Below are 13,082 nucleotides of genomic sequence, written 5' to 3' on the forward strand. Positions count from 1 at the left end.
AAGCCTGCCCGAGTAAGGAGGAGGAGCAGTCTCGGCAGAATCCGTGACAATTCGGGGTGTTGGCTATGATAGACAGTCTCTGCTGGACAAATTGGCTTGCTACAATTTTATTTATTGGCTTTTATTTTTTTATTGGCCAAAAGCCGCAATTAGCCTACCGGCTAACGGAAACCCTTGTGCATTTTCCCATCAGAGTTGTGTTTCCATCAAATTGACTTGTTGCAGATAAAAGTAGGCTATGTGTGTAAATACGTAGTGCACATAAAAATAACGTTTGAGGTTAAATCCCCATGTACCGATTAAAAAATACAAGTTAAATGGGTTTCCATGCCATTTTCAACTGTAGGCCTACTGATGATTTTTCACAAAAATGTTGTGTAGGTATAGCGAATGTGCCCACTCCGTTGTTGGCACGTGCTCTCTAGCCAACAGTTTGCAGATACAGTGCAGGTATAACCTACTACATGATGAGATTATTATGGACAAAAGCGCGAGACAATTTTTGTATATGTCAAATGGCAGCCAAGCATCGATCATCATGTCACAAGAATAAGACCCTCCATATTTATTGAAAGGAGCATCAACCTCATCACTGTGCACTTTCACCACCCTGTGAAGTTCATCATAATTATTATTATTATTATTATAATTTATTTAATCTGTAGCCCAATAAACTGCATGCTTTCCCATGATGTCGTTACATTTCTTATCCGACATGTAGGCTACTTTACTGCATAGAAAGGTTGGATGGAAACCTGGTTATTGTCAAGCCATTTTGAGGATGCTATATTTTGGATGAACGTGCGCATGCCTACATGAGACTTTTGAAGTAGCCTAATCATATTAAAACATTGTGACTGGTTGTGTTTATGCCACATATAAAAAGGTAATACATTTTAAAAGTTTAATGATAAAAATGTAGGCTATATTGAAGCGTTAGGTTCTCCCTCGGATTGGAGACGAGGCAGAGCGCGTGTTAAGCAGTAAGGGTTGGTGTGAGGTGTGACCCAGGTGCGGTGCAGGATAGACAGTACGCAGAGATGGTGAAACAAAGATCTTTACTGGTGGTCCCAAAACCAGGATACAAAATAACGGAGGAGCAAATTGGTCTCCAAAAACAGGCTGACAGCAAACATACGAAATACTAACTATGACTGAAAACAACAATGAAACAGGGAGAACACTTCTCAAGTGCCTGTACATACGTCTCACGATCAGACACTGATTAGTACTGTTTGGCATCGAGAACTAGCAAGGAACGAAAACAGAGCAAGGGAACACAGGGAAGTGAGGGCATAAATACACAGGTGAACAGGTAGACACAGGTGACACCAATAAGATTATGATTAGTCCAGACTGTGAGTGAGGAGGTGCCTAAGGTTGGACTCTCTCTCCTCTGCTCTTGTCCTTCTAGACCTGTCTGCTGCCTTTGATACTGTGAACCATCAGATCCTCCTCTCCACCCTCTCCGAGCTGGGCATCTCCGGCGCGGCTCACTCTTGGATTGCGTCCTACCTGACCGGTCGCTCCTACCAAGTGGCGTGGCGAGAAGCTGTCTCCGCACCACGTGCTCTCACCACTGGTGTCCCCCAGGGCTCAGTTCTAGGCCCTCTCCTATTCTCGCTATACACCAAGTCACTTGGCTCTGTCATATCCTCACATGGCCTCTCCTATCATTGCTACGCTGACGATACACAACTAATCTTCTCCTTTCCCCCTTCTGATAACCCGGGGCCTGTTGCACAAAACTAGGATAAGGGATTAAGCCAGGATATCTTGGTGATCCTGGCTCAATTGATCCGTAATCCGGTTGCACTAAAGATGGATAGGGGGCAGGAGGATATGTTATGGTATAAATTACCATGGAGATTTATTCTGTGGAGCTAGCCTGCTCCAGACCAGGCTAAATTCCAGGATCTATTTAATCTCATCCCTAATGTCAGTCAGCAGTCACCACAAATGGAAACCAATAGTTATTTCACTGCTCACTATACATTGTTATCACATATAACTAGACCCACTGTCATTATTTAAACGTTTGTGATCATTAATTTCAATGATTTTGGATAAAAAATGATTTTTAGATGATGCTATCATTAGATAATTTACAGTTTCCCATAGACTATAAGGCTATATATAAAATGATAGAATATTAGGGCCACAGAGGGGAAAAAAACACAAGTCATAATATTGTAACCAGTTGTTTTAAAGGAGGACAGTTGTTAAAATGACAGATGTGGGGCATTTCGTGAAATTGTACTTCAGTATGGTTTCATAAACAAAGACATGCTGATGTGCCAGAATATTAAGTATCACATTGTCATAAGTATCAAAACTGTAAAAACAATATGTAGCTTTTCTGCAGAAAGAACCAGCCTCATAAATTTATGACTTTATCCTTTTTCTTCAGTGTGGCCCTAGTACTCTGTCATATAAACAAATACACATTCCATATGAATATAAAAACACAATGTGTAACATTATGTTCCTTTATTGAATAAGGACAAAACAAAGCAGGTAAACCATCAGCTCCTTTCGAAACTGAAGTCACAGTGACTCTACAAGATGGAAAGCACAGAATCCAAGCATATTATACAAAATGATACATACACATTCAAAGGTCTGTATATAACACACCCTGCATGTCTGCACACTAAAATAAATGCAGGACAAATCCATACACATCAACTGAACAGACAAATGAATGGATGCAGTAGCCTCCCTGCAGCCTTGTATTACACACAGTATACCGCACAAACATCATAAGAGGCCAAATTCGTAAAAAAACAAACCCAAAAAACCCAAATTCCTCTGCCACCGCAGGTACATATTTAACCAAAATTGAAAGCACACATACTAACTAAAATAATTCAACACATATTGGTCCCTCAGCAGCCGACCACTGTCGTCATCAGGGAAGATTGCCGGATTGTCCCAGTCCATGGCTGGTGGCACTCTGGGGGCCCTCTCCTTCCTCAGGCAGGCCACATTGTGGAGGACAGCACAAGCCACAGTAATATCACATGCCCTAACAGGGCTGACCCTTAATTTGTGAAGGCAGTGAAAGCGTGCCTTCAGGAGGCCAAAGGTCATTTCAACTCTGGCCCTGGTCCTGGCATGGGCATGGTTGTAGGCCTGCTGTGCTTCCTGGGGGTCTGTGAAAGGTGTCAGGAGAAAAGGCTGGCAGCCATACCCCCTGTCTCCCAGCAACACACCAGAGAATTCACCTGTCAACACAAAATCTCATCATTACTACCTCATAAACACAGTGATATTCTTGACACAGCCATGATGGTTATAAATAGGGGTTGTGTGGCTTACCTTGTGATAGGCACTGATAGATTTCAGAGGCCCGAAAGATTCTGGAGTCATGGACTGAGCCAGGCCATTTTGCCACAACATTGCTGATCACACAGTCAGCATTGCAGACCATCTGAAATCATAAGATGAGGAATATTACACCAATCAATGCACATCACTGGCAATGCAGAGTGTTCGTCAATGGACAATATCAAAAAGTTATGTTCACCTGAACATTAATGCTGTGAAAGGATTTCCTATTCACAAAATCGGCCTCATGGGCACCTGAGGGGGCTTTTATCCTTATGTGTGTGCAGTCCACTGCACCAATGACATTGGGGAAACCTGTCACACAAAGTAATGAGTATCCTACTATGTGTGAACAGTTGTCCTGTAATTTGTAGATCCTCTTACCTGCAATCCTATAGAACTCCTCTTTGATGTCACAGAGTCTTCTGTGGCCAGGGAAGGAGATGAAGACATCTGCTAATGCTTTGATAGCCAGACACACACTCCTTATTGTGCGGCAAATTGTGGCCTTGTTCAGCTGTTCTGCATCCCCCACTGAGTACAGGAAGGCTCCACTAGCAAAAAGCGCAAGGCCACACAAACCATTTGCTCCACACTCAGTGCATGGCTCCGTGCAGTGCGGTGCTTAATCCTGGGACCCAGTAGTCTGCATAGATACCTGATGCCATCTGCAGAAAACCTGTATCTTTCATATAGATGGTCATCAGGGAAGGCCAGTGGGTCCAACCGGTCCCTGAAGACCCTTTCTCGCCTGAAGGCTCTCCTCAGCACAAGTGCTTCTTCATCCACCACATCTCGCACGAATGGGCATGCCATTGTCAGAGCAGAAAGGAACACACAATTTTGGGCCTTCATATAGGCTAGTGGCCACACCTGGTGCTGGGGGTGGGCAAAAGAGGGCGATGCCTTATAACGATGACTTGGTTGTACTGATTGCTGGGAAAATAAAAAAAAACTTAGAAAGATGCCACCGTCCTGTGTGCTCACAATAAGAGCTCATATGTCATGGCTCACTTGACTTTACGAGAATATACCTAATTTTTATTTTGAGCTGTGTCATCTTCTTGGAGCTGGGGGAGGAAAGAAAAATAATGATTAATACATTTGTGTTACAGTTAGCATACAGTGTACATTGAAGGCATATCTGTCACGATCGTCTAAAGGAGGAGACCAAAGCGCAGCGTGTTGAGCGAACATCGTAGACTTTATTATAAAGAAACCACGATCAAAACAACAAACCAAATATGACGAAAGTGAAGTTCAATACTGATAATGACTAACAGCAACAAGGAAACAAAAACCCACAAAACCAAGGTGAAACCACACAGTATAAATATGGCTCCCAATCAGAGATAACGAGCCGACAGCTGACACTCGTTACCTCCGATTGGGAGTCATATGACTAAATCAACATCAAAACCAAACATAGAAATGAAACAACTAGATCCCACATAGAACTACACCCAAATGAAAATGACAACCCTGGCTCACTACTAAGAGTCCCGGAGCCAGAACGTCACAGTACCCCCTAAAGGCGCGGACTGCGACCGCGCCTCACAACCCCACAATAGGGGAGGGCTGGGTGGGTGTTGCTCCCGGAGGCGGTTCCGGCTCGGGCTTGACCACCACCCCACTATAGTTACTACCCGCTTTCTTTACCTCCTCCCCATGACCACCCTCCACTTAAACCCACCTGGATTAAGGGGCAGCACCGGACTAAGAGGCAGCACCAGGCTGAGGGACAGCACCGGACTAAGGGGCAGCACTGGACTAAGGGGCAGCACTGGACTAAGGGGCAGCACCTGACTAAATGGCGGATCCTGGCTGGCTGGCTCTGGCGGATCCTGGCTGGACGGCTCTGGCGGATCCTGGCTGGACGGCTCTGGCGGATCCTGGCTGGACGGCTCATGGCTGGCTGACGGATCTGGCTGCTCATGGCTGGCTGACGGATCTGGCTGCTCATGGCTGGCTGACGGATCTGGCTGCTCATGGCTGGCGGAAGGCTCTGGCTGATCCCGTCTGGCGGAAGGCTCTGGCTGCTCCTGGCTGGCGGAAGGCTCTGGCTGATCCGGTCTGACGGAAGGCTCTGGCTGCTCCTGTCTGGCGGAAGGCTCTGGCTGATCCTGTCTGGCGGAAGGCTCTGGCTGATCCTGTCTGGCGGAGAGCTCTAGCGGCTCCGGTCTGGCGGATGGCTCTGAAGGCTCATGGCAGACGGGCGGCTTTGCAGGCTCAGTACAGACGGGCAGTTCAGACGGCGTTGGGCAGACGGACAGTTCAGACGGCGTTGGGCAGACGGGCAGTTCAGGCGCCGTTGGGCAGACGGGCAGTTCAGGCGCCGTTGGGCAGACGGGCAGTTCAGACGGCGTTGGGCAGACGGACAGTTCAGACGGCGTTGGGCAGACGGGCAGTTCAGACGGCGTTGGGCAGACGGACAGTTCAGGCCCCGTTGGGCAGACGGCAGACTCTGGCCGTCTGAGGCGCACCGTAGGCCTGGTGCGTGGTGCCGGAACTGGAGGTACCGGGCTGAGGACACGCATCTCAGGGCTAGTGCGGGGAGAAGCAACAGGGCATGCTTGGCCCTGGGGACGCACCATAGGCCTGATGCGTGGTGCCGGAACTGGAGGTACCGGGCTGAGGACACGCATCTCAGGGCTAGTGCGGGGAGAAGCAACAGGGCATGCTTGGCCCTGGGGACGCACCGTAGGCCTGATGCGTGGTGCCGGAACTGGAGGTACCGGGCTGAGGACACGCATCTCAGGGCTAGTGCGGGAAGCAGCAACAGGGCATGCTTGGCCCTGGGGGACGCACATAAGGCCTAGTGCGGAGAGCAGCAACAGGGCATGCTGGACCCTGGGGACGCACATAAGGCCTAGTGCGGAGAGCAGGAACAGGCCGGGCTGGGCTGGCGACGCGCACCGTATCTCTGGTGCGAGAGGCCGGAACAGGCCGGGCCGGGCTGGCGAAGCGCACCGTATCCCTGGTGCGTGGAGTAGGAACAGGCCGGGCTGGGCTGGCGACGCGCACCGTATCCCTGGTGCGAGTGGCTGGAACAGGCCGGGCCGGGCTGGCGAAGCGCACCGTATCCCTGGTGCGTGGAGTAGGAACAGGCCGGGCTGAGCTGGCGACGCGCACCGTATCCCTGGTGCGAGTGGCCGGAACAGGCCGGGCCGGGCTGGCGAAGCGCACCCTATCCCTGGTGCGTGGAGCAGGAACAGGCCGGGCTGGGCTGGCGACGCGCACCGCATCCCTGGTGCGAGTGGCCGGAACAGGCCGGGCCGGGCTGGCGTAGCACACCTTGGACCTGGTGCTTGGAGTAGGAACAGGCCGGTCCGTACTGGGAACACACACCACTGGCCTCAACCGAGGATCAGGAACGGGCCGGACCGGACTGGCAACACACATCAGTCTTTCACGCCGTGCCCACACACTTCCCTCCCTCTACTCGCCAATGGCTCCCGTACTCCGTTAGCCTTCTCTCCTTTTCTCCCTGTGGCAGCCTCCTGCTGCCCAGCCGCCCAAGCCATGTGCCCCCCCAAAAAATTTTTTGGGGTTGCCTCCCGTCCTTCCGACGATGGCCCTGCCGATGCCGTTGCTCCTCTCGCCGTCGCCTCTCCACCGTCTCGTTCCATGGTCGGCGATCCATACCATCCAGGATCTCCTCCCAAGTCCAGGACCCTTTACCGTCCAACAGTTCCTCCCATGTCCAGACCCTTTGCTCCTGGACGCGCTGCTTGGTCCTTTTATGGTGGGTTTTTCTGTCACGATCGTCTAAAGGAGGAGACCAAAGCGCAGCGTGTTGAGCGAACATCGTAGACTTTATTATAAAGAAACCACGATCAAAACAACAAACCAAATATGACGAAAGTGAAGTTCAATACTGATAATGACTAACAGCAACAAGGAAACAAAAACCCACAAAACCAAGGTGAAACCACACAGTATAAATATGGCTCCCAATCAGAGATAACGAGCCGACAGCTGACACTCGTTACCTCCGATTGGGAGTCATATGACTAAATCAACATCAAAACCAAACATAGAAATGAAACAACTAGATCCCACATAGAACTACACCCAAATGAAAATGACAACCCTGGCTCACTACTAAGAGTCCCGGAGCCAGAACGTCACAATATCTCACCTCCCTCTCAAGTTTTTTTATTTCAAGGTCCAGTTTCCTAATTGTCCTCTTTTTTATTTCGGACTCCAGTGCAAGATTTTCCATCTTTTTCTTCTTGTACTGAATGTCTATGTCTGCCAGTTCTATTTGGCGCCGGAGGTGGTTGCCATACAACTTTCTGATAGCTTGTGAGCTCTGTGAACACAATACAATTAGCGCAGCTGGAATTTGGCAGGATGTGGTGTCCTTTTATTAATACGCACTATGTTGCCAGGCTGGTTTTCCCACTGTATAGCATCTGGGTCCTGTAAAAGAAATTAGATTTTTTGATTTTGATGAGGACTCCTCACCATTGTAGAGTAAATAGTACTTTCACAGTCTTAACATGATACCTCATGCCTTCTGGAATCCAGAGAGATGGTCTCCTCCTCATCATCGTCTCCATCATGTGCTGTTGCTGCTGCACTGGGGCCTTCACCCTATCACATTTAATCGGATTCATATTGAAGCTAGTAGACAAGACATGCCAGGCCTACAGTATGCCTTTGATGGAGTACTCACTGGATCAGCATCGTCTGGTGCTTGTGCTGGTGGCTCTAACAGGAACACAGTGCTGCCAGACACTGCAAGGCAATAGGTAAACCAAAGTCAGACAGTCCAAATTGATTCAATATGAATGTGGTTGTATCCCATGTAGAGATGGAAGGACATACCTTGAATGAAGCGGGTGGGATCTTGGGAGGAACCTATGCTCGTCTCTTTCCCCCCAGGGATCCCCTCTAAGACGGGCCTGCCTTTATTTAGCTCCAAGGCCATGTCCTCTGCTGGGGTAAGGTCAGCCTTTGGTGACCCACCACCCGTGCCTTGTCTGTGGGTATTCTTTTTCACTGCTAAAACAGTACAGACAATGTGTGAGCAGGCACCTTCTGGGTACAATATATGCTTGTGCTTTGTTAAATATTAGTCAGGGACCATACCATTCTGCAGAATGTTCTTGTATTTGATTTTGACCTGCTGCCATGTCCGTTTTGGCCCGTTCATGTTTAATCTACACACACACACACACACACACACATTTAATGGAGTCACACTGCAAAAAATTACTTGGTATTTTTGTCTTGTTTTCAGTAAAAATATCAAAAAATTTATCATAGCTTTATACAGTGTGATGGAGTTACTTTACACAATTTCACTCATATCTGCAGTGCATTTCAATTAAAAATTTAACCGTTTCATAATTACAGTACAACTGCATTTTTGGAGATGTGAATTAAATATTTGAATTGTAATTGTGATGTTTCAGCGGAGCGGTGAGTGTGTAATTGTGCACTACTTACGCATTCAGGCGGTCTGCAATACTTTGCCACGCTTTTTCTCTTTGCTTTATCACTGTGGCGGTGTTGCCTTTCTTCTTAATTATATATTTTACCTCCTCGTATGCCTCCATGAGGATTTGTGCTTCCGACGGGGGAAAAGTACGCGGCTCTAGTTGCCATGGTAAATCAGTTAATCTGTGATCTGTGGCGGGGTCTATTTGAGTGAGCCGTGAGCGCGCACCTATCCAGGATTGGTTTCACCTGGCTTAATGAATCCGTGTCTGCTCATCCTGGCTTGGTCTTTGTGCAACCAATTAAGCCTGGACGCACATGTTTTGGCTTCATTGAGCTCAGCTGAGTCATTTATCCCGGATGTCTTAATTCTACTTTTGTGCAACAGGCCCCCGGTGGCGAATCGCATCTCTGCATGTCTGGCAGACATATCAGTATGGATGACGGATCACCACCTCAAGCTGAACCTTGGCAAGACGGAGCTGCTCTTCCTCCCGGGGAAGGACTGCCCGTTCCATGATCTCGCCATCACGGTTGACAACTCCGTTGTGTCCTCCTCCCAGAGTGCGAAGAGCCTTGGCGTGACCCTGGACAACACCCTGTCGTTCTCCGCTAACATCAAGGCGGTGACCCGATCCTGCAGGTTCATGCTCTACAACATTCGGAGAGTACAACCCTGCCTTACACAGGAAGCGGCACAGGTCCTAATCCAGGCACTTGTCATCTCCCGTCTGGATTACTGCAACTCGCTGTTGGCTGGGCTCCCTGCCTGTGCCATTAAACCCCTACAACTCATCCAGAATGCCGCAGCCCGTCTGGTGTTCAACCTTCCCAAGTTCTCTCACGTCACCCCGCTCCTCCGCACACTCCACTGGCTTCCAGTTGAAGCTCGCATCTGTTACAAGACCATGGTGCTTGCCTATGGAGATGTGAGGGGAACGGCACCTCCTTACCTTCAGGCTCTGATCAGTCCCTACACCCAAACGAGGGCATTGCGTTCATCCACCTCTGGCCTGCTGGCTCCCCTTCCTCTGCGGAAGCATAGTTCCCGCTCAGCCCAGTCAAAACTGTTCGCTGCTCTGGCACCCCAATGGTGGAACAAGCTCCCTCACGACGCCAGGACAGCGGAGTCACTCACCACCTTCCGGAGACATTTGAAACCCCACCTCTTTAAGGAATACCTGGGATAGGATAAAGTAATCCTTCTACCCCCTAAAAAAAAAAAAAAAAAAAAAAAAATTGTAAAGTGGTTATCCCACTGGCTATAGGGTGAATGCACCAATTTGTAAGTCGCTCTGGATAAGAGCGTCTGCTAAATGACGTAAATGTAAATGTAAATGTTGGAGGATGACACCTAGTGGGTCACTCCGGAACTGCGTCCCCCTCCTGTAACATTAAGCTTTCCTGAATAACTGGGCCTGCCGGGAGGGAACATATGTGGCCACATTATTCTAGGATGACTTGGAAGAATGATGATCTGCAACAGACAGCGCATTCAGTATAAGAAGTAAAAATACAGCCAGACTGGCTTGCTACTGTGCCTTTCTAGACCTTATAAACTGTCAAGAGTAGACTCACAACGGATCCAAAGCGAATGAAACATTCAAATCACAGGGCTTTTGCGCTGTTATTCAAATGACATTTTCACTGCAGCCTAGAGTAGAAATTTGTACTCACTTGAAAACAATAATGCAATTATTCATTGCATTGTGGTGTTGTAGGCTACTATATAGTCTAGGTAGGATAATTGTATTGTCCCTAAACAAGATCAATAGGGGAGCTTTCTGAGCTGTGTGTTTCATGTCGTCATTGTTCTTTTATGCGCAATGATGCAACTGGCCTGTCCGCTGCCTATCAGCTATTCCTATTTGTTCTTGTCGATTAATATTGAAAATGTATGCAGCTTTGAATGTGGTATGATTGCTAGTTAGCCTATTGCAGATCTGGACAAATGATCCACCTACCACTATTGTCATTATGAATGGTGGATAGACTGTTAGACTGGTAGACTATACTGACCTGTGGTATAGTAAAAGTTAGCACATGGAAAAGCTTAGTGCATAAGGGAAGTACCAAGGCACCTTGAAAAGGGGAGGCGCATGCTAGCAGATATGGACATTTGGCTAGTGGTCCCGTGCAGCTCAGTTGGTAGAGCATGGCGCTTGCAACGCCAGGGTTGTGGGTTCGATTCCCACGGGGGACCAGTATGAAAAAATTTATGCACTCACTAACTGTAAGTCGCTCTGGATAGTGTGTCTGCTAAAATGCATAATTTGCAAATAAATTCATTAAAAATCCTACAATGTGATTTTGTGGATTTTATTTTCTCAATTTGTCTGTCATAGTTGACGTGTACCTATGATGAAAATTACAGGCCTCTCTCATCTTTTTAAGTGGGAGAACATGCACAATTGGTGGCTGACTAAATACTTTTTTCCCCCACTGTATGTAGAATGTGAACAATCTTGCCTGTTGGTGGTTTCTGTAAGAGTTTCCAACCGACAGACCCTTCTGTTCATCCACCCTAAAACATAGTTAGAATGAGAATTGTAAGTTTCCTCAATTGCACCTCCCTCACACACTTTGGAGACACTTTCATATGTAGCTAGCTAAATAGCTTTCATATTTTGTTGATCTGTTTAGCTAGCTTGCTATATAACATTAATGAGCTACAAGTCCAGTCAAGTCTAGCTACAAGCCAATATAATTTAGCCATGTTTTATTGGCCTTAAAAGAGTTATACAACTTTTAACTACTTACTCGCACATCCAAACATAGTCAGTGAATGGTCTCCCCTTTTTCCCAATCACATGGACATTTCTGAAGAGGATTTTCATCCTTTCCAACTGGGCTGATTGCATGGATGAGATGGCCATGTTTTCCTCTGGGGGACTAGTCTTGGCCAGTTCTGTTGCATGACATGGCAGGTTGCACTTCGATGACTCGTGGTCTTTGATGGTTTCAAGCTTCAGGTTTTTGGTACCCATAATAAATTAATTGGTCTGACATTTGTCAGATGAATGCAGATGGCAGTGCGATCAGTACATTTGCTCTTCTTTGGCGTCATACACAAGCAGAGTGTGAATTACACAGTGACAGATTTTTTACCAGCCAAATTTTTTTTTTATGTTGCCATAATTACACCCCAAAAAATCAAAATAAATGGATGAGCATGCTTTCTAATGTTTTTAAAACAAGAAATGTATTACTAGTAAGAAGTCATGGGGTATATTGATTAATTTCATTTTATTTTTGTTACCTGTGTGTTTTAACCAATGTATGTTTAAAAAAGATATTTTTAGATACAATAGTAAAAACAAATGAACATCAAGAATCAACAAAGTGCCTACCCTACTACAAAATGATGAGTGATAAGGCTTATTTATTATTATACAGTAGTTCAGGGCTCTACTATGACATTTTTTTACAAGGAGTAGGCTACATGATGTGCTCCTAAGTTGAAACGTAAAAGCACACAAATCTAGGAGAACAATTAAAGTTGAGTGTGTTAATGATGTGTCTAAAAGAGTTTGAGTGTGATCAATGCTCAATCAAGCACAATCATTAGGTGAGACAAACATTTTCAGCTGCCCCTTTAAGGCATGGGCCGTTACCGTGGTAACTTGGGCACTCGCTTGTCTGTGATGAAAAAAATCCTAGCAGCAGACAGTTGCATCAAACTCAAACTAACATTGAAAAACAACCTAGCATGTGAACAAAACGATGTAACCAGCCAAGAAACACAAGGACAAAGTCACACTTTATTAGCCTTTGTCAATTTGACCAACTTCTACATGTGGGCTTTAAAAACTAAAAATAAATCCCAAATGCTCAGTGTGACCACCTGCCAATGTGGCTGGTGAAATGGGCATTCTTACCCGCCAATGACAAAATCTGCCCGCATTTGGAGGTTGGCTGGTGTTAATTTCCAACCCTGAACACAACCAGTCATAATGCTTTCATCAGATTGTCAAACAAATCACTACAAAAAGTAGGCTACCTGTGCATGTTCTTCCACTCCAAAATAATCCAAACAGTGCAATACTCACACCATTTGATGAATGGAAATAGACATATGTTTTGTTTACAAAACACCAACAGGTGTGGCTAATGACTTTCTGCGATTGCCATTGATTAGGCCTACATTAATTGATGTGTCCTACTGACAAATTTACATTTAACCTTACAAAAAGTAATGTTGTTGTTGAAAACTTCCTGCAAGTGTTTGTGGCAAATTTGCTGCAAACTAAATAGTGTGCCACAAAATGTTGCCAGAAGTTTGCAAACGTTTGCCTAGTGGCAAA

This window comes from Coregonus clupeaformis, chromosome 17, assembly GCF_020615455.1.
Source record: "Coregonus clupeaformis isolate EN_2021a chromosome 17, ASM2061545v1, whole genome shotgun sequence".
NCBI lineage: Eukaryota > Metazoa > Chordata > Actinopteri > Salmoniformes > Salmonidae > Coregonus > Coregonus clupeaformis.